Source organism: Brienomyrus brachyistius, chromosome 10, assembly GCF_023856365.1.
Source record: "Brienomyrus brachyistius isolate T26 chromosome 10, BBRACH_0.4, whole genome shotgun sequence".
In the NCBI taxonomy this organism is placed as follows: Eukaryota; Metazoa; Chordata; class Actinopteri; order Osteoglossiformes; family Mormyridae; genus Brienomyrus; species Brienomyrus brachyistius.
This window is the reverse complement of record NC_064542.1, coordinates 13429905-13450749: the sequence shown is the minus strand read 5'-3', so window position 1 is coordinate 13450749 and position 20845 is coordinate 13429905. Positions and strand designations below refer to the sequence as shown.

The 20845-nt window shown below is 46.4% G+C and overlaps 1 protein-coding gene across 1 annotated transcript in view; it reads left to right on the top strand.

The window, feature by feature from the left end:
- The first annotated feature begins 403 nt into the window (after positions 1-403).
- The window catches only part of htr2cl1 (5-hydroxytryptamine (serotonin) receptor 2C, G protein-coupled-like 1), a 55471-nt gene continuing 35029 nt past the window's right edge, over positions 404-20845 (top strand). The window contains exon 1 of the mRNA XM_049028781.1: positions 404-502. The gene's annotated coding sequence lies outside the window, so the exon portion shown is untranslated. The remainder of the gene's footprint in view (positions 503-20845) is intronic.

Here is a 20845-nt window from a genome sequence, read left to right as displayed (position 1 = left end):
TCATCATAGGTGCTAACTTTAAAAGGAAATGCCTGGACTTCGCTTAGAAACTACGGGTAGTAGGATGTCCTAATAGCGTGTGAGACCTGGCCCCACCTTGAATTCATTCTTTGGTTGTGCTCAGGGGACAGAAGTAGGTCGGCAAGTTTGTATACGTTAATCCAGTTTTACTGTACTGCCTTCCGTATAGAAGGAAGATTCGGGGCTTCCGATCTGCTTCTCCGGTCCTATCTGTCCGTCCTGGACCCACGCCAGGCTTTTTTAACCGCAGCCCACAGCCAGCTCACAGACTGCCCGAACATGTACGCTGCTGATGGTTGAAATTGCGGTCCTACGACGACTCTCTTGTCTCTTCATTCATTGGTTTGAGTGTGGACCCAACGCCGTGCTCTAGCTGATGACTGTAGATGTATCGGAATTAGAGGTGCGGAATGAAGTAACCAGACATACTGCGGCGGCGATCTGAATTTACGAACTGTAGCGTCTGGAATTCGCGTCGCAGGTAGGATTTTTGTGCTTTTGAGACAAATGATACTTGTAGCTTTTCTTTGCATTTCTGTTGCGGGGAGTACGCTTCCGATATGCAAGTGGCAGGGTTCACACATTAATAAAAGAAAAACTTTTTACTTGTTCGGATGGTATTTTAGACCGTTTTTATTTGACGAAAACGTTAGGTTTTCACACACACTTGGTTCAAAACGAGAATCAAAACGCAATATTAGACAACGATCTGATATGTGGCTGTATATGTATCGGTGACAAATGTATTGCAATACTGATGTATGATGTAATATACTTTGTCATTTCAACTCAGTCATGCGTCAAAGTGTAGACAATGTTAAGCCCGTGGGAAAGCGATTAGGCATAGAAGTTAATGGTCAGGGTGTTGGCATGATAATGTCGTTGTCATCACCCGACGTTTCTATATATTGTGGTATAACCGTTCCTTTTACGCATTGGACGCTCCGTTTTAGGTGGGGAAAACCTGAGATTTTTTCCTGTACTTAGGGCTAAATAAATTACAACTACAGAAAGACTGCTTTCTACCTGTAGGTAATATTTTGCGTAAACAATTAAGTTTTCAGTTATTTATCGATTACACGTATACAAGTAAGGTGACGTTCCCAAAACACAATTCTGTGTAGAAAATGGCTTTTCAAGAATTCTATAGCCTTCTGTACCATGTTGAACGCTTTACAGAATCTAATGATTAAAAATGTAGCCTACTCGTGATTTTGCCTTTTTTCTGCGTTTATGCAAAATTGTTACAATGTTAAATCTTTGAGATTAGTCATGGTCCGCGCGCTTTATTTAAACCTCATTTACTCCACCTGTGCACCGAGTACCAGTCAGTCTAATTTCTAGAATATGGTTCCATTTAACTTCTCTGCGTATTATATCGCAACCCGAGTTCAAATTCTCATGGGTTTTCCTTATAGAAAAAGTGTTTTCGATTATGCAAATACTACCTTATTTTTTCAGGTGCATGTGTCACTCTGCCATTCTCCGTGCCATCTGTACCCTAACTTGAGATACAATGACTTATTTAACAATGTTAAATGCAGTAGCATCGAGAAATTATGAATGAAAAAACAGGCAACCGCGCTTTGGAAGAAAAAAAAACCCAACTCTGTTCCTAGAGCAAGGCATCGCATTTTGCATAGTGCTGACTTTTATTTTGTCGATTTACATTTAAAAAAGCGGCACGTGTCGCACAACTTATGTATTGTGACAGTAATGTGACGCATGGTGCATGGGTGTGAAACATACTTCGAAGCTGTCCTTTTAATTTGCGAGCGCTTAAGGACGTGCGCAAACGACAGATACTCCATGGCAGCGTTGGTGGCTGAAAAAGACGGTGCATTTTAGAGGAGACCCCTTGTCCCCTAAACGGTATTTCACCAGCCGACTCCAGATGTGCTCCCTTTGCGATTTCGCCGTTAGACTGTCATCGTTGGAAATTGCCAAAAAAATCCTCATGCGACCATGGCATGATGAAACTCTCAATGATTCTGTCACATTTTGAAGTAAGAATATTGTAGACATTTATGGCTATCACTTTTATATTATAAAGAATTATTTATTTCATTACGCCTAAAGCGGAAAATATGAAAACGGTCGCATTGCTCTACGCTGGAATGTGGGGAAATGGTCTGGGGTAATGCAAACACCACTGATTCCGTGAAGGAGTATGCCGTGGGGATTTCTGGTTTCCTACTGCAGTCAAAAAACACACTGTTTTAATTGGTGTCTCAATTGCCCATTGTGTCTGACTGTATGTGTGAGCATGTGCTCTGGCATGGACTGGCATGCTATAGCCATGGTGTCCCATGCTCTATGCCCTGTGCTCCCTCAGATAGGCGCCAAGGTGACCACAAACCTGTGCTGGGTAAGCTGCTTTGAAAGATGGATGCCCTGTATACTGTACCTTGTCATTTTAAACCTTATGCTTATGGAAATATGTTTAAATGGTTGGATATTGGCTTTTGGATCTGGCCTTTTGTAGTGAACAGTAAAATTGACTATTGCATTAAATGGAGGGTCAGATTTCAAGAATGGTTAAATTTATTCTCAGTAAGTTTTACTGTGACCACATTTCTGCTGTTCTGAACTCTTTCAGGGCGTTGACTTTGCCAGAGTAATCTTAGGCAGCACAGGGCACAAGGCAGGGGGCACCTTGGATGCGATGCCAGTCCATCACTGGCAGCACACACAGTCAAACACTATGACAATATAACAACCAATGTATCTGAACTGGGTGTTTTTGGGCTGTGGTGGGAAAGCAAGGCATAGACAGGGAGGACATTCAAGCTGCAGACACACATAGCAGAGGTAGGATTCGATCCCACAACCCTGGATGTGTGGGTCACCTCCAATTCGACACCTACCTACAGGAACAGGTAAAGTCCTGAGCTGTGTAGGTCACTGTGAATAAGAGCAGCTGGTAAGGTGAGTGCAGGGGATAATAAAGATGGCAGAAATCTGTTTGGTAGAACCTGGGGGCTGTGAGCAGTGTGCTGAAAAGGCTCTTTAGCACACGCTCACACAGTGACACGCAGACTCTGTTGAGTGGACCAGCCAAGGCCACTGCACAGCGGGAACAGCAGCGAGCTCCATCCAGCCAGCCAGCCCCCCCCTGCACGTGCCCGCTGGGGCTGCGAATGCTGCTGTGACGCATTTCTGTTTGTGCACCACGCTGCAATCTTTCAAACCCCACCCTAGTCCCCCCCCCACGCCCCCCTGCAGGTGCTCCTCATCTTCAACAAGGCACTGCAGGAGCTCAAACTCATGGGCTGCCAGCAAAGGGGGGGTGGTGGTGCTGGTGGGGGGGAGGGGGGGGGTTCTGATGTTGCCATGGCAACCCTCTGGGAGCGGTGAGCAGAACCTGATGACCTGTAGGCAGACACCAGACACTTGGAATGGTCATAGTGGACACTGGACACCAAGTTCACACCCTTTTTGCCAGAGACATGCAGGCGGTGGAGGTTTGAACTTCTACTGCTTACCTTACAAAGCAGATGACAACCCTATTACCAGATATAAACACAGATGTATAGATTTTTTTTCTGGTGTCAATATAATCCAGTGTGGAAAGGATTAACTCCATTAAAAAATTAGATGTAAGATGACAGCGAGGGGATTAAACTGTTTTCACAGCTAAACCAGAGAGCTCCTTTCCATCTAATTCCTATAATCTTTTTTTTTTTCATACAAATGCTTAACGCTAAATAGATTAGCCGGCTCACAGCGGAGTTCTCATGGTTAGCGCACAAAAGTACAGGAACCTTGGCATTTAGCATTTAACTTCATTTTATCGTTATTTTAAATTCATTCAACAGACACCTTTATCCAAAGAAGTTCACTTGTCAGTGCACGATTTGAATAATGTGATATTAAAAGTTGACAGCCCGCCCGAAAAATAAACAGGCGTGGGGAAAGGTTGCTTTCATATTGGGGGTTCATGAGGTTTTAAAGAAAGTGCAAAGTTATGTTCCTTTCCATTCAGGAGACACAAACTGGCTGCTATCAGCGTGTTGGGGAAGATGTGGGTTTTAGTGTTTTTCTGAATTCCGAGAGCCATTCCGTGGAGTGGTACACTGCTGTCAGGGACACGATTTGGCTGCGGTTACCCTGTGGAGTCTGGTCGCCTCGCTGCCGCCTTTCGCCTTTGGCTTCTCCCTTGATTTGTGGGCATCTCTGCTGTACTGGTTGCTCTTTGGGTTCCCTTCATCTGATCTGCTGTGCTCAGATTGGAGACATGTGTGTAAATTCCACAGCCTACGCTTGTTATCTTGATTAATGTTTTTGTTTCCCAAAACAGTTGGATTATAAAGTTGTTTAAAATATACAGCTAGCAAAAATGTAAATATATGCTGGTAATAGACATGGAGCCATTGTATTGCATGTTTAAAACACAGACCTCTGGGATTGAATTACACTCACATCCTACTACAGAGCTGGAGACCATTAGTCAATGGTCACTGATATTCCAGTTGCCCTAAATCTAGACGGGTTTTGCACCATTATGCTTGAGCAGCAGACACCCTTAGCAAAATCTTCCCAGCAAGGCAAGGGAACATTTTTATGTCTATTACCTCTGTTGTGTCACCCATCTTATTAATGATATTTGATTTTAATGAGTGGTTATGGCAAGCTGGAAAAAATTAAAATGGAGAGATAGCAAGACCTTGAAGAAGGCGTGTTAGATAATGATAAGGAGGTCATGAGGTGTATGGGTTACTGTTTTAAAGAACTGAAAAAGTGGCTGAATTACTGGGCCAACTCTACGTGTGTGTCTGTGTGCCCGTGTGTGTGTGGTTGTGTCTCTGAACATAAACATAAACCAAACACAAAAATGGGCACCTCATACTATAATGAAAAGCGGCCTTCAGACAGTTTTCATTAAGTAGGTATCTAATGAGTTATCTAGTTTAATGGATTGTGGAGCAGAGTGGTCTGGCCCAAGGGAAGAGAGGGTGGGCAGAAGCGTGGGTTTAACCTCATGAAAACAATACACTACAGAACCGGAGACAAAAAACAGGGGTATGGCGTTTGTCAGAAGTCTGAATGGTGAAAAAGTTTAAGAAGAATATCTTAAAATGGAAAACGAAATACTACCAAAATGTTAATGTGTAAAGGAGCCTGTGTCCCGCCTCACAGCTCTTGCCTCCTTGTCAGCTCTTGTCACATCGTCCTGAATCCAACCAGCTCTCCATATAAAAACCCTAACAGCCTATCCAATCAGGACCAGCTGGATAAATTTAAGTTCTCCTGTATACTTAAGACTTGTGATTAATTTGCTCGTTGCTCATGCATTGCTTTCTTGGTACTTCCCCGAGCACGTCCTTACCTTCATATTTTTTGCAATCGCAGCACTGAAACAGTTAATGGCAATCTACATACCAGCAGGGTGATTGGAGAACTGATCATTGATTTGTTCGTATTTAGTTATCGAAGCATCCCTCAACTCCTCCGCTGAGCATGTACGCACACACCTTCAGGACCTGGCAAGCATTGACGCTAGTACTAGCATGGAAGAAAGCGTTTGTCAGGAGGGTTAACACTGACTGGCATCTCAGCCAATCAAGCTGAACCCAAACACCGAAACCCGTTTCATCTCGCGATCAAATTACCTGGGCCGTTCTCTGAAGAGGCGCCGTGTGATAGTGCAGGTTGTAATGAATGCTGAAAGGTAACGCCACAGCCGTGTATTGAGGTCCGAAGATGGGTGGACAAGGGGCCAGCATTGCCGTTATAGATCACCGGGTGATTTTAATTAGCCGATCATTGGTTAGCATTGTACCCTCACGCTTACAGGATAGGTGGTTTGAATCCCTTTGTTGGCTCTGTGTTTGTGGAGTTTCCTCCTGCTGTGCGGCTTTCTCTAGGAATTCCAGTTTCCTCCCGCAGTCTAAAGACATGCAGTTAAATTCATCGATGTCTCTGAATTGCCTGTGACATATGTGTATGTGACCTACGATGAACAGGCATCCTGTCCATGGTGGCCCCCTGCCTTACAATGAACTGGCATCCTGTCCACGGTGTCCCCCTGCCTTACAATGAACTGGCATCCTGTCCACGGTGTCCCCCTGCCCTACGATGAACTGGCATCCTGTCCACGGTGTCCCCCTGCCTTACAATGAACTGGCATCCTGTCCACGGTGTCCCCCTGCCTTACAATGAACTGGCATCCTGTCCACGGTGTCCCCCTGCCTTACAATGAACTGGCATCCTGTCCACGGTGTCCCCTTGCCTTACGATGAACTGGCATCCTGTCCACGGTGTCCCCCTGCCTTACGATGAACTGGCATCCTGTTCACGGTGTCCCCCTGCCTTACAATGAACTGGCATCCTGTCCACGGTGTCCCCCTGCCTTACAATGAACTGGCATCCTGTCCACGGTGTCCCCCTGCCTTACGATGAACTGGCATCCTGTCCACGGTGTCCCCCTGCCTTACAATGAACTGGCATCCTGTCCACGGTGTCCCCCTGCCTTACGATGAACTGGCATCCTGTCCATGGTGTCCCCCTGCCTTACGATGAACTGGCATCCTGTCCACGGTGTCCCCCTGCCTTACGATGAACTGGCATCCTGTTCACGGTGTCCCCCTGCCTTACGATGAACTGGCATCCTGTCCGCGGTGTCCCCCTGCCCTACAATGAACAGGCATCCTGTCCATGGTGTCCCCCTGCCCTACGATGAACTGGCATCCTGTCCACGGTGTCCCCTGCCCTACGATGAACAGGCATCCTGTCCATGGTGTCCCCCTGCCCTACGATGAACAGGCATCCTGTCCATGGTGTCCCCCTGCCTTACGATGAACTGGTATCCTGTCCACGGTGTCCCCCTGCCTTACGATGAACTGGCATCCTGTCCATGGTGTCCCCCTGCCCTACGATGAACAGGCATCCTGTCCATGGTGTCCCCCTGCCCTACGATGAACTGGCATCCTGTCCACGGTGTCCCCTGCCCTACGATGAACTGGCATCCTGTCCATGGTGTCCCCCTGCCCTACGATGAACAGGCATCCTGTCCATGGTGTCCCCCTGCCCTACGATGAACTGGCATCCTGTCCACGGTGTCCCCTGCCCTACGATGAACTGGCATCCTGTCCACGGTGTCCCCCTGCCCTATGATGCCTGGGATAAGCAAGGGATACAGACAGGGGTTTGTTCTTTCTGGGGCACAATTCAAAATTGCCATTCCCCCTCAGGGTAGTGATGGGGGGGGGCACACTTCAAATGTATGGTTTGAGTGGTGGTAAACCCTGCTGGTGACTCGGGTCCCCCCTATACTGGATTCTTGTTAGACTTAGATGGTTGGAATGATGGACAGATGGGCTCTATTGTAGTTAATGGCGACTGGAGACCATTTGGTTGGAAATCTTCAGTCTGTTTTTTTAAAGACCAGCCTCGGGAATAGGGGAATGCTCCACAGCACTCTGTCATGCATCAACAATTTTGTCAGCGATTTGAAAAACGAATACACCCTGCACTGCACTACGTATATAACAGCTTGGGCACTTTTAAGTTCACCTGTTGGCCACTCTGATCGCTTATAGTACATACTATATTAATGCTGGTTTATTTTTGTCCGATGTTCAAGCACTTTGAGCTACCTGTAGGATGGCCAGCAATGGAATATCTGATAGAGTTTTAAAATGACATTTGCAAGCACAGGCACATGCTCACTCGCACACACTCGCACACACTCGCACACACTCGCACACACTCGCACACACTCACACACACACACACACACACACATACAAACACACATACCCTAATGGTTATGTTATGGGTACCCTAATACCAACAGACACCCTTAACCCCTACCCAGCCCTAACCTTAACCATAAGTAACCAAAAAAAGCCTTTTAGCTTATTAAATTTTTTGATTGCATTCACAGATTTTTATTTAATTGAATTTCCCCTTGGGAACCAAGAAAATGTCCCCACAAGGTGAAAACTTACAGAAAATCTGGTCCCCACAATGTAATAATTACAAATGCGTGCACACACATAGACACAGACGATCATAAATGGCCAACATACAGGGTGTTTTTGTGATTTTGTCTCCCCCCCCCCTTTGTCATAAACCAGTAATTAGACTCACACAGATATTGTAGCTATTTCAAAAATAGAAACTGACCGGTGTTTTTTTCCCCAAATTATAACGCATCATGCACACACCATACACACACAAATAAATTAAATTACAGCTAAAGCCAGTGATAATTAGCTTTCCTTAAAGCTTTGCTTGCTTGTGTTCGGAGAGATTTTGCAGTGCAGTAATGTGCGAAGTAAATTGCTGTCTGGCTGTGATTTATATCGCCGGCTGAATGTGATAGATTGGGAGTGATCCGAACTGCCGGCAGAAACGTTTTTTTTATTTTTATTTTTTTACTTCCACATCTTTATCGGTTTGGTGCACCTTCTTAAAAAGATCCAAATCTTTCCCCGGAAGTGCTGTTCCCTTCTTGTGGGGTGAGGATTACAGACAGGCCACGATGAACGCTGTGATTGTGAGACCTCGGATGGAGTAAACAGAGGAAGGAATATAGGAATTTCCAGACCCGCACCTGCAGCGCGGCCTGACTAGCAGCAGCGTAGGATTTAAATAACGATGTTAACAGCTTCCGAAAGGACTTCTGTAAATCCTTGAGGTCTATGTAAAGCCCCGTATTCCCTCCTAAGTTAAGATTTTAGAGGGGGTTTCGGATCAGTGAGCCGCTGGGGCTCCATTGGGACACATCTGCGGGCGACGGCGATTAGATCTTCATCATTGTCCGGACTGACAGTCTGCTTGGGGGGTGAATGGGGGGGGGGGGTGCAAGTCGCCACCAGTCCCTGGTCAGTGAGAAGCGGTGGCTTGGTGGGGGCACGTCTGACGTTACGATCTCCTCTCCATTTCTTGCCAGTGCTTCTGGGCTGCAGTCTACAGACAGCGGTGTTCGGAAGCAGCATCTATGCAGAGCGGCAGCTGCCAGCTGGCTGCAGGACACCCTGTTTTGTTACGTTCACCTCCTCTACTCTCTTGCTGATTTTTTAAACTTATTTTTTTCCTTCTGTTGGCTTGTTCTCCCCACTGGTCCAGGCCCCCCCAGTCTAGCATACACCCTCCTGAGTGGTAGAAAGGCAGGAAAGCCAAAGCCATCACTCAGGCCTGATGGTGGCGCTGTCAGCCACCTTCACTTATTTATAAGCCCCTCACTAATGAGCAACTGGTTTAGACAGCGATCCAACATCCTTTCTGAGTGTTTTTATATTTACGAAAGATGCTTCCTGCTGTGTTTCTCCATGGAACAGGCGATAATCCCAGATTGAAAGAAACCTGACGTGAAATATCCTCGGAGAAGCAGTTCAGGAGATCAGCACACACTTATCAGGAGACTCTTATCATATTGTGTTCTGAGTGACACCTTCCAGCAGCAGTGAGGTTCAAGTGGCATGTTGAGATATGGGTCAGATTTACAACAATGTAGTACAGACTTCATGGAAGGACAGCACTAAGCAGCTCACCAGGGGCCCTTGTACTCACTCACACAGCCAGTGCTCTGCAATGTGGAAGTATTTGCTCAGCCAGTGCTCTGCAGCATGGAGGTATTTGCCCAGGCAGTGCTGTACAGTGTGGAGGTATTTGCTTAGGCAGTGCTGTACAGTGTGGAGGTATTTTCTCAAGCAGTGCTCTGCAGCGTGGAGGTATTTGCTCAGGCAGTGCTCTGCAACGTGGAGGTATTTGCCCAGGCAGTGCTGTATAGTGTGGAGGTATTTGCTCAAGCAGTGCTCTGCAGTGTGGAGGTATTTGCTTAGGCAGTGCTCTGCAACGTGGAGGTATTTGCTCAGGCAGTGCTCTGTAGCATGGAGGTATTTGTTCAGGCAGTGCACTACAGCACTGAGGTATTTTCCTAGGCAGTGCTTGGTAGTATGGAGGCATTTGCTTAGACAATGCACTGCAGTGCGGAGGTATTTACTCAGTCAGTGCCCTGTGGTGTGGTAGTATTTGCACATCCAGCAGAGTGTAGTGTAGAGCTGCTCCCACCATGCCTGCTACGCCAGACACAGTTTCAATCCTAGGTTGCAGCTACCTTTCCCTTGTACTGCTCTAAGTCTCTCGCAATTTCACACCCCACTGCATCTGTGGCAGGACCTCTCTGCAGCGCGCGTGTGTCTGCATTGGGAAGCTTGGCTGCTATGCCGTTCGGGGCTTGCACTACCCAAAGACTGACAGACAGAGAGCAGAGCCATCGACTCGATGTTCCAGTGTCTCAAGCAGGTAAAAAAGCGTAGTCATCACCTGACAGACTTGGTCCAGCCCACATCTCCCTCCGGGATGGAGGCAACCACGATGCAGCCCAAAAAATGTGGCGTTCTGATGAACAGGACAGGAAGTAGTGGCCCCGGAATGCACACTGCGCTTTGTTTGTCAATTCCAAATGCACTGAACTGGATAACAGACGACATGGTGGCTTGTTCCACAAGTGTCCACAAGTATATAAAGCAGGGTACCACTGATGCTGTGGCCTGCTGTGTAACATTAGTGTGTTAGGGCTGTGCGCTGTTCACTTCCTTGACATCTCGGCCCTATGCTCAGGAGCTGAGCAGAGTGTGAGCACAGTGCACCTTCCCTTTTGTTTTCGAGTCTGCACAACGCCCATGTTCCTGGTATTAGCGGTGGTGCAGACCCTTCCATGAGCAGACAGGCACTCTTCGTGGTCCGCCTCTCTCTATATTTCTGTTCCCCGCATCTTCTGCATCCCCTGGGCCTGCTGATCCACAGAGGGATGGGGGCCTCATGTAACTAACTGGAACAATTCAGGGGGAACTTTTCAACAAGGAAGGGGAGCGGTCCCCTCACAGCCCTTGCTGTTTAAATGAGGCCATTCACTTCATTTGCTGGTGGAGTGAGGAGGCACGCAATAGACTGGGCCATGACCCTGGCCGGATGAGCAGTTACAGAGCATGAATGGACAGATGTAATGGGCAGAAGGAACAGGAAGCAGTCATGGTCTGTGATACTGTCTGAAGAACACTTTTTAACCTTGGCCACAAATGAATTGCTAGGGCTTCTCTGCTGTCCAGCATGGGCTGTATTCACTCAAGTGAGTTATGGGCTGTAGGGGCTTGAGCTGGGGGGTAGGGTTGGGTATCGTTTAAATTTTATCAATTCCGGTTTTGCTTAATGATTCCGGTTCTTATCGATTCCCAATTTTGTTTCCATCAAGTTAAAAAAAGGTGGGAAAATGTTTAGATAACAAAAAATATATTTATTCTGAACATTCAGGATGTCCCAGCAGCAATGAGAGTAAAATTCTAACTAAAGTGAATTCAGTGCAGAGCACAACTCCTGCCAGCAACCAAACCAGAACAACAAGTCAACTTCAGCAACAGAGGGAATGATAAAAATGAAAGCAATTTAACAATTCTTGTTGGGAAAATGAGCATATCTGTCTTTTCTGGTAGTATGTGTGATCTTTCTGGGCATACTGTGTCCCCCTCATTCAAGAAAACTCTCTCACTCAGGGCTGAGGAGGCCTGCATGCATAAATATGAAAAGGCCACCTCTGACAGCAAAGGGTATGTGGTTCTGCTATGCCATCACCAGGCAGCAGTGTCAACAGATGTCCTTGTTGGTGGCGTCTCTTTGTACATCTGCGACGTCAGTTTGGACAGACGGACATTCCTTGTTCAATGTTATTGGCTAAAACTTTTACCTTGAGGTCATCCTCAGCAGCAAAACATCTCCTCAAGCGGAGACACTACAGCCTCCCTGGCAGGTGGGCCGAAGTACAAACAAGGAAAATCACATATGATATTAAAATAATAATGCATAGTAAAAGTCTTCCTTTAACAATTTTAACGTTTAACCACATTCTACTGCGTATTTTTGTATTTAATGTTTTAAATGTGCATTGTTTTGTTTGCTGTTGAGTCTTGTTAAATGAGAATTTGTTTCTTTGTGACAGAAAATCAATGTACATGGTCTTATCTATAAGAGAAGATCAAGTTTTTATATAGTGTATGGAGAAAGACGTAGTATTTATATGTTAAAAATTTTAAGATATTCAAAATGTAAACGCACTAATGAGTTGTCCTTGCCCATAAAAGGGTAACATGAAGTGAACTCATTGAAACTTACTTATGACTTGTTTCTCTCAGAACATTATCTTTGCCCCATGGATGATCTGTTCATCTTCTTGATTGTCCATTTTGCCACTGCTGCTGCGGAGTACGCACTTTGTACCCCAAGATTAATGCGTGTGCAAAATATCCTAACTTTTTATTACCACATCCATGTTTGTGGGATTGTCAGCTGTGATTTAAACACATTTCGTTTCATCTTTCCCTCCACAACATAGATGGTGGTCTTGAGAGATGCTTGTCCAGCTGTCGCTGGTCAACACAACTTTGCTAACGTTACTTAGCTCGGATAAATTGTTTACCGTTTCCTCCTTGTACCTGGCAGGAATCAGTACAAACTATCTCTGGAGGGATTATACCTAAGTGATGGAGATTCTACAGCTGGGAAGGGTTGTAGCCCTTTCACCACACCACTCTGTGACAATCCTCAAATTTCTTCTTTGGTCACCATTCCCTCTAATGCCAATGAGAGTGGTGCATCACGGCTGGCTGCCCCTGCTTCTGAGATACTAGTGCTACTGCTGCCTGAAGATGGTTCATTCCGGATCGGAGACCGCAAGGCATCAAACACGCTTGCACTCTTTCAGATCGATCCCATGCTGCCTTGAATGTTTGGTAATTTTGGATGTACAGCCCCTTGAGGAGCTTATTAGTTTCATGTATGTATTGCACTCTGCCTTATGTTTTTCTTGTATAGTGCAGTGAAGCCACATATTTCAGCATTTGCCACAATCCATGTTTGAGACCAGCAGGCATTCTTGCCTGCTCTATTTAAAAAAATGTATAATGTTCAAACACTGTAGTTGGGGGGCGGCATGGTGGTGCAGTGGTTAGCACTGTTGCCTCACACCTCTGGGACCCGGGTTCGAGTCTCCGCCTGGGTCACATGTGTGCGGAGTTTGCATGTTCTCCCCATGTCGTCGTGGGGTTTCCTCCGGGTACTCCGGTTTCCCCCCACAGTCCAAAAACATGCTGAGGCTAATTGGACTTGCTAAATTGCCCATAGGAATGCATGTGAGAGTGAATGGTGTGTGAGTGTGCCCTGCGATGGGCTGGCCCCCCATCCTGGGTTGTTCCCTGCCTCATGCCCATTGCTTCTGGGATAGGCTCCGGACCCCCCGCGACCCAGTAGGATAAGCGGTTTGGAAAATGGATGGATGGATGGACTGTAGTTGGGAAGTTTTACATTAAATAAATAGCTGACAAATGAGTGAATGGATAGAAGTAAAGAAAGTAACACCATGTGAAATAAATGTGTTTATTTGGGCTGAGCTGATGTGATTTTCCAAACCTAACGTTAATGCATCAGAATGCTGGGGCAACTAGTATATAAATAGACTTTGGCCAAAACAGCATCAGTAATGTCAGCAGTCATGTAATTTAAGAACAGATTTGATGTGTGTCGAGTGTTGTCATTTTCTTTATTAAAGTGAAACTACACTTTTGACTCTTCACAGTCTATCTTTCGCACTGTTGTCAGGCATGCTAGCTTGTGTCTAAACAAATGGCTGTAGCGTGTTGATGCATGACGTATTCATCAAACAGGTCCTGGCAGATAGCCACACACATCCTCGCAGATATATAATGTTTAGGAATTGATAAACAGAACCGAAATTTGAAAAAAAAAAATTGGGTACCCTGTAACAGGTATTTTCTTTGTTCCAATTTGTAACCTATTTTCAGTTCCCAACCTGGGGGGGGGGGGTGTTGCTAGGGCAATTCTTATTTCAAATTCTTTAATGGGTGAGAAGATTCGGCAGGAATTTTAAGCAGCTTCTCGAGTTAAGACCGCTCCTTAAAATACGTGATTTCCATCCATGGGATGTTTGCCCGTCTGGTGAAGGTGCCCTTGATGAGGAGTGGGCAGGAGCCTTCACAGGGCACCCGGTTGAGAAGCTATTTCGTATATCAACCTTGCAGCTCTGTCAGTTTTCAGCGCCTGTATCAGCACCATACCTCACCGCATGCCCCATGACAATTTGGGCAGCTGACAAATAGGTGAGACCCAGCAAGGGACAGTGCTGTACTCTCCCCGGTCCCCAGTCTCCTGAGACTCAACTATTGTCTCCACCCTGAGGACGAGAGCAACATTGCCTCATCTGGGTCTCACCCGGCGCTCCAGAGACAGTAACACACATCCACAGATGCCATCCCTTCTCCTCTACAGATCCCTCCTCCTCGGAGAAGAGTGCATGATCGTAAGCATGCCATCAGAAGGAGGATAATGAAGCCAGGGCGGGTGCTTTGTGTGCATTACGGTATCTTGCTTGCTGAGGCCTGCAAGCTTCAGAATGCCCCACTCTTCAGTATGAGTGACTGCCTAATGAATGACTGAATAGCGACAATATTACCAGTGAGACATTAAGTCTAATTTGGAATATATGTAAACAAATGTGGTTAGAAATCCTCATCCCTCCAGGCTGTGGGATTCGGATCTGACCTCTGCTCTGCTCTTTTGGGTACTCTGTGTTCTCTTGCAGGCGTGCAGGAAAGCTAATCTGTGTCTTTAATTTGATTATCGTTTGTGATTATGTGCTTGAGTGTGTGTAAGTGCACTATCCTGGTGGGGGGTGGCTCCGTGGGTTGGGACTTTTCCCTATGATCGGAAGCTCATCGGTTCAAATCCTGGGGCTGGCAGACCAATGCAGCTGTTGGGGCCCAGACCAAGACCCATAACTCCCAGCCCTAGAGGGGCTGCAGGATGGCTCGCCTTGCGGTGGGACCCCCAAGCTTATTCTGGCCTGGGTATGTATGTCTCATGCAGAGCAAGATGGGGTAGTAAAAGAGAGATTTTCCGTATGAAGATTAGTCAGATATCACTCTTCTGTTGTATTCAGGGTGACCCCTTGCCTTCGGTGACCCTGTCCATAATGGAAGATGGAGAAATCGGCTTCCTGGAATAGGCTCTGAGCTCACTGCTTTGATGCAGTGATGGATGGATGGATTGGCTCACTGTTCCAAGTCATCCCGGGGGACTGGTTAGTCCAGTTACCTGAGCTATCTCTGTAATTGCCTTGGTGAAATCTCTGCTCTTAATGCACTGGCTAAATTGTTTTAAATCTTACTGTGCAGGCAGCCAAGGTTTATATCTGCAGTATGCACAACTCGAAACATATATTTACTGGCAAATTGCTCTTCGCAGCTATTTCATTTGTCTCTGTTCCAGACCCAGGAGGGTCGGGGATTGGCCCGGCTTCTCTCTCAGTGTATTCTCCCTTGGAGGCTTTTCTTCTTTGTGATTAAATGTTTAGCCTAAGAGAACAGACCTGACTCCTTAATGAATGGTCTGCTTTGAATTAAACGCTGTACCAGCGGGTCTCCATCAGCGGGGCGTTTGTCTACATGCCGTGGCGTTTTGTGCCAAAAGCGAAACAGGTGACATGGCCCCCCCTGAACCTCCGGGGACACTTTTGTGGAGCCTCACTTGGAAGCGTTCCCTCATGTGGAGCTAATGGCCCGATGAAAATGCGCCCCCCCCCCCCCCCCCCCCCCCGCAGGAATGTTTAGAGAGTGTTTCCCGGTGGCCAAGGCGGCATCACTGAACACCATACTCTTCTAATTTCTTCCATTTCCCAGAGGAGCTGCTTTCTTATCGCTGCTTTTCCTGCCGTTGTTCTGGCCTGTTGCCATCATGACCCGAGCGGAGGTCTGACCGTCAGTTTGGGATTTGGGTTCTCTGCACTACTTACCTGTGTCAGCTGAGGTGCCATTAGGTACGAGGCCACCAGCATCAGGCCCTCCAGATGTTTATTTCACTTGGTTCTCAGAGCTTCTGAGCCACATTTCTCTGCAAACCTGGCTTTCAGCCGACGTCCGTCCCTCAGTCCACCCTCCCAGTTTCCCTTCCCAGCATTTTAAAGATTTGTTAAAGATCAGGTTTTTGTTCTCTGTCGCACATAAAAAAAAATTGCAGTCTGACTTTTTTTTTGCCCTCTTGATTTTTTTGACCTTCTGGATCATATCTGGTTTGAAATCGCAGTCACGTGACTGGCTGTAGAAAGCGATTCTGATACAGCATGTTCTTCTCATTCCTGGTCCTTTTCTAAGCTGCTGAAATTGCATGTTTTTTTTTCTTCGGGGCGCCGTCTGATAAAATCAAATATTTATGACTCTGCAACACATGTCCTGTTAGCAAAAAAAGCCACGTTTCTTTTTTCGATCACAATATGGCAGTAAGGGGGGGAAAGGATGATGAAAGAGTATCATCAGAAGGGTTAGGTTTCCCGTTTCCCCCCTGCGGAGAAAGGCAGCAGGGATTTTAGCAGAGTGGGAATTAGCGAAACGTTCCACACTTCCCTTTCCTCAGACATCATCCGATAAAGGGGATATTCCTGATTGTTTAGGACAACCATGAAAGCTAAAATCTTAGTTTCAGAGTAGTTTTAGAGGGATAAAACCATCCGAGCAAATATAAGCAACACACAACATTCTTCAATGACATTTCCGTCTTAAAGAACTGTTACTTTCTTCACTGTCTATTTACGCAGTTCTCGCTTGTTAATGGTTTCCTGTGGCATGAAACAATATGTTCCAACAGAGTGTCACTAAGTGAGCTGGAAAGCCAGACAGTGTGGGAGAAACCAGGACAACCTGAGATGGCAGGACAAAGACTGAAATCAATGACTGTCGAAGCTTGATGGGCTTGTAAGGAATGGTAAAGACTGACAACAGTGGACAAACTGGGACAGACTGACCCAATTTGGAAGGAACAGGGACAGGCTTGGATGGATAGACTGATGCAGCATCTCCTGTGTCTTCACAGCTTGTAGAGATTAAAGGAATGTTGAGACAGTACAATTCCACATCAATAATAGTTCCCCAGTTAGAGGTTTTTGGTGTGGGCTCGGGGGTCTTGGCACTCTAGAGGACTTGAGTTCTTTCGGTGATACAGTTGAGGGACATGTTGAAAATCTGACTGCAGTCAACGAAGACGGTATTTTCCCTGTTCGATTGTCCTTGTTCCTGGTAGGTTCCTGCACATCAAAGAAAAGCATTTAAATCTCTCCAGCTGTTAAACAGAATACAAATTTATTTTACTCAAACAAGTTGGCAGACCTCAAGAACAACAGATGTTCATATTACTGGAAACTTCAACAGTTTTATTCCAGCATGTCTGTGACCAGAAGCAGGTTGACAGAAAAGGTAGCTATTTTAAGATTTCATATTTTATATTTTCTTTTGTTAAAAACAACTCTTCAGAACCTGTTACTAAGTTAGATCAAGCATAATTAAAAGTTGCTCAAAGTACTGTTCTGTCGCATTTGTTTGACCTTTTCGAAGGGGGTTTTAAATAACTAGGTTTTCTTTTTTTGGTAGGTGTCTCTTGCCAGTTGTGCAAGTTGCACTGGATGAAAATGTTCGTTAAGGAAATTAAAATGTAAATTCCTTCCAATGGCTGTCTTCCTCTGCACCTCCAAGAAGGGGCACCATGACGGGGCTTAATCCCCAAGGGTACCCCTGTCCCACTCTGCCACAAACAGGGGCCAGTAGCCGCATCCAGACTGTGCATCTCAGCTCACTAGAGAAAGGGAAACATGTCATTCTACTTGTGTCACTATTCTCACCTCCTCATCATACGACATGAGCAGAAGGTCATGACTCAAAGAATCACTCATAAATTCTGAGGCGGACTGGAAGAAATAAAACTTTTTTTTTTTTTTTTTTACATCGTTAGTGTAGATTTGCCATTTTACGCAATTAAATATACATGAATTGCTATTCTTCCCTCATAGCTCTGCAGATCTGCAGTGGAAATGAGGCAGAGAGTAGAAGAGGTCAGCCTCATAAAAGGGACAGTAATTAATTAATAAGGAGATTCAGGGCTCTGTGGTATTGTAAATATGGGAAAAATACGAACTGAGTAACTGGACGGACAGGAGGCAGTTTAATATCCCTTTTGCCAACGGTACCCATGATTTGAAGTGCGGCAAAGACGCAGGGCCTCCTGAATAGTGATGATCAGTGGTGCCAGAACTAAATCGCTCTACCTTTGTCATGTGACAAGGCGGAGCCAAATGTGTTTAGGGGCGGAGCCGACTTTGGGCTTCTCCTCCTCCTCATTGTGCATGCTGTGTGTCTCAATCCTGTCCGCACAGCGCCTGCAATGTGGAGGCCAAGGAGCCTCAAGCCTCATCATCGGTGGCCCCCAGCGACAACAAGGGGTGACACAAGGCCCCCAGCACACACACACACACTTAAGAGGTCCCTTCAAACCCCATGTCCTGGCGGCAGATATGAGATTAACTGCTATAGCAAGCCTCAGTGGGAGTTATTTTTGTCCCATGTTGCTCAAGAGGCTCATGCAGCCTTTTGGGAATGACGTACTCTCATCAGGAATCCTTTCATAACTAACCCTAATCCCACTGACATGGTGCACCACCCTGTGGGCATGGAACTCTCTGGGGAGGAGCGTGGTCTGCTCACGTGTTGTTAATCGATCATCATGTGCAGTAATGTTGCTCTCCGTGAAGCAGAACGAGCCCAGGAGCAACAGCTCGACTCTGGGGTGGGGGATGGGTGGGGGGGGGGATTATCAGCTGCTTGTTTCAGTTGGAGAGCAAAATGTGTATTTGTGTATCAATTTATTTGCCTACCTGTTCATGCCACAGGGGCGCCGAATAAAATCCTTTGTTCCATCCTCTAGTCACTGCGGCCCATCGATCTATTTGCCGCTCAGAAGATTGAGTTTTTGACAGATAATGACTGTTTTAAAAAAAAAAATTGTCAATCTGTGCTCTTTATGTTTATTCACATGGATGTGAAATGTCAGCCTGAGCCCGCCCATGCCTCGAAATCATCGAGTATCAGTATGGTATAAACGATTACTGTGGACAATGGACAACAGTGGCCTTTATACAGTCAACGGCTCATTCTGCAATTTATATGGCCCAGTGCAGCATAAAGAAGGGGGGTGATGTATTTTCAGATGGATGCCTTTCCTTTAGAGCCATTGTGTGGAGGTTTTCCGAGAGGAACCTGTGAATCTCCTGACCCTGGTGGTAACGGCCGCCATATCTATAATGAACAGATGTGCTCGGCTGGCCTGACTAGACCCATTGTATGTTGTAACATCCACTAGAGGAGTTGCCCGGGGCAGGATAGGGCATGGTGGGGACCCCAAAGCCCCCTCCTGGGCACTTGGTGAGTTATTTAAGCCCTGTGGTAATCATAGAGCGCTCTGACAAGGGACAACTGCCGTGGGGCAGCAGGGGAGTGGTAAAGAAGGGAGATTTATTCCGTTCTGTTTCTTTTGATTATTCCTGGCGAGTCGGACATGCTCAGAATGTGTCCAGGACACCAGGCTAATGATCCCCTCACGGCCTGTTGAGGAGATTAGCCCTGTTTGTTCTCACCCTGATACAAGGATTATAATGCGTTTCTATGAAATGCTAATATTATTCCAACCATAATGATAATTAATATACACATGTACCATTTTGGCTGCATGCTGGGTGACTGTAATCTTTTGTTCCTGTGACATGGAGCACCTTTATTCTCCATTTGTAAGGTAGCTCTTGTGTTTTTTTCCCCCATAGATCTGAAGACAGCAACACAGTAAACTGTAGAGGGAAAGCCTGACAAATGCCCCCCGTCCTCCTCCCTCTTCATGGTTTGCCCATTTCAACATGGTTTTTCCAGCAGCGGCGGCTTCAGTCTGAAGTGATTCTTTAACCACAATCTTCCAGAAGCAAACTAATCAGGGGTCCTTCTCAGAGCAGGATCTGAAGGACAAGCTGATGAGTGTTTAAAAGAGAAAGGCTTTAAAAAAAACTGCAGGCTTTCACTCCCGCTGCTCTTAACTAAGACCTAACTGCCGTATTTGATTCCAGCACCCCAACGCTTGTCGCCCACCTCCCCCATACCCCCCCTCCCCCAACTACTACCTCCTGTCCGTGGAGCCGGCAGGTGTGTGACTAGCTGTAGTGTGGAGGAACTGCAGAGTGCCAAGCCGTCTGCTGAGCCCTGAAGGGGGTGCAATGGAAGGGGCTATATCTTGTTCTGGGCAGCCTTGGGGGGTGGGGGGGGGTCGGGTCAGGGTACTCAGCCCTTTTACTGTCACCGTGGATGAACGGACCCTGGAACTGATTCTCTGGAAGCATCACTGCGGCACAGTGCATTCTCTTATTTCCCCAAGCTGCCACTATACTTGATGGATCAGCTTCACCCAACAGCTTGCAGGTCTCTGCTGGAATCCTATGATTCCACGGCATGTTCGTTGTGTCTGGGAGGTCCTTAGCATGCTGTGGAGAGCTGTCTGACTGACCAGGTCCTTTATATTTAACTGCATTAATCTTCTTACTCTGAAGGCATGTCTAGATACATGTGTGCAAGCATCTTCATTGTGCTAATCCAGGTCTCCTTGAAGGGCTGATGAGGGCCTTGGAAAACTAGACATGTTCCGTAAGATCACACCCCATCCTCATTCATTGTCCTGCTTATGGAGAGCGCTGACCTCCATCTACTGGCAAAATATCCTTCACCTCAGAGATGTGATACCCCTATATCTTGCAGGTGGGAGATGTTACAGAAGATGCCCTTTAGCAGCTCTTAGACATTCTAACCTGGGTCCTGTAGAACAGAGGGCGAAAAAGGTGAGATGTAGAAAGTAAAAATGGGTAATGGGGGTAAACACTGTATAATACAAAAAAGCACTGGATATGCAGACATGAGGAATTGCACTTGAGACTAAAAGTGCTGGTTCTATT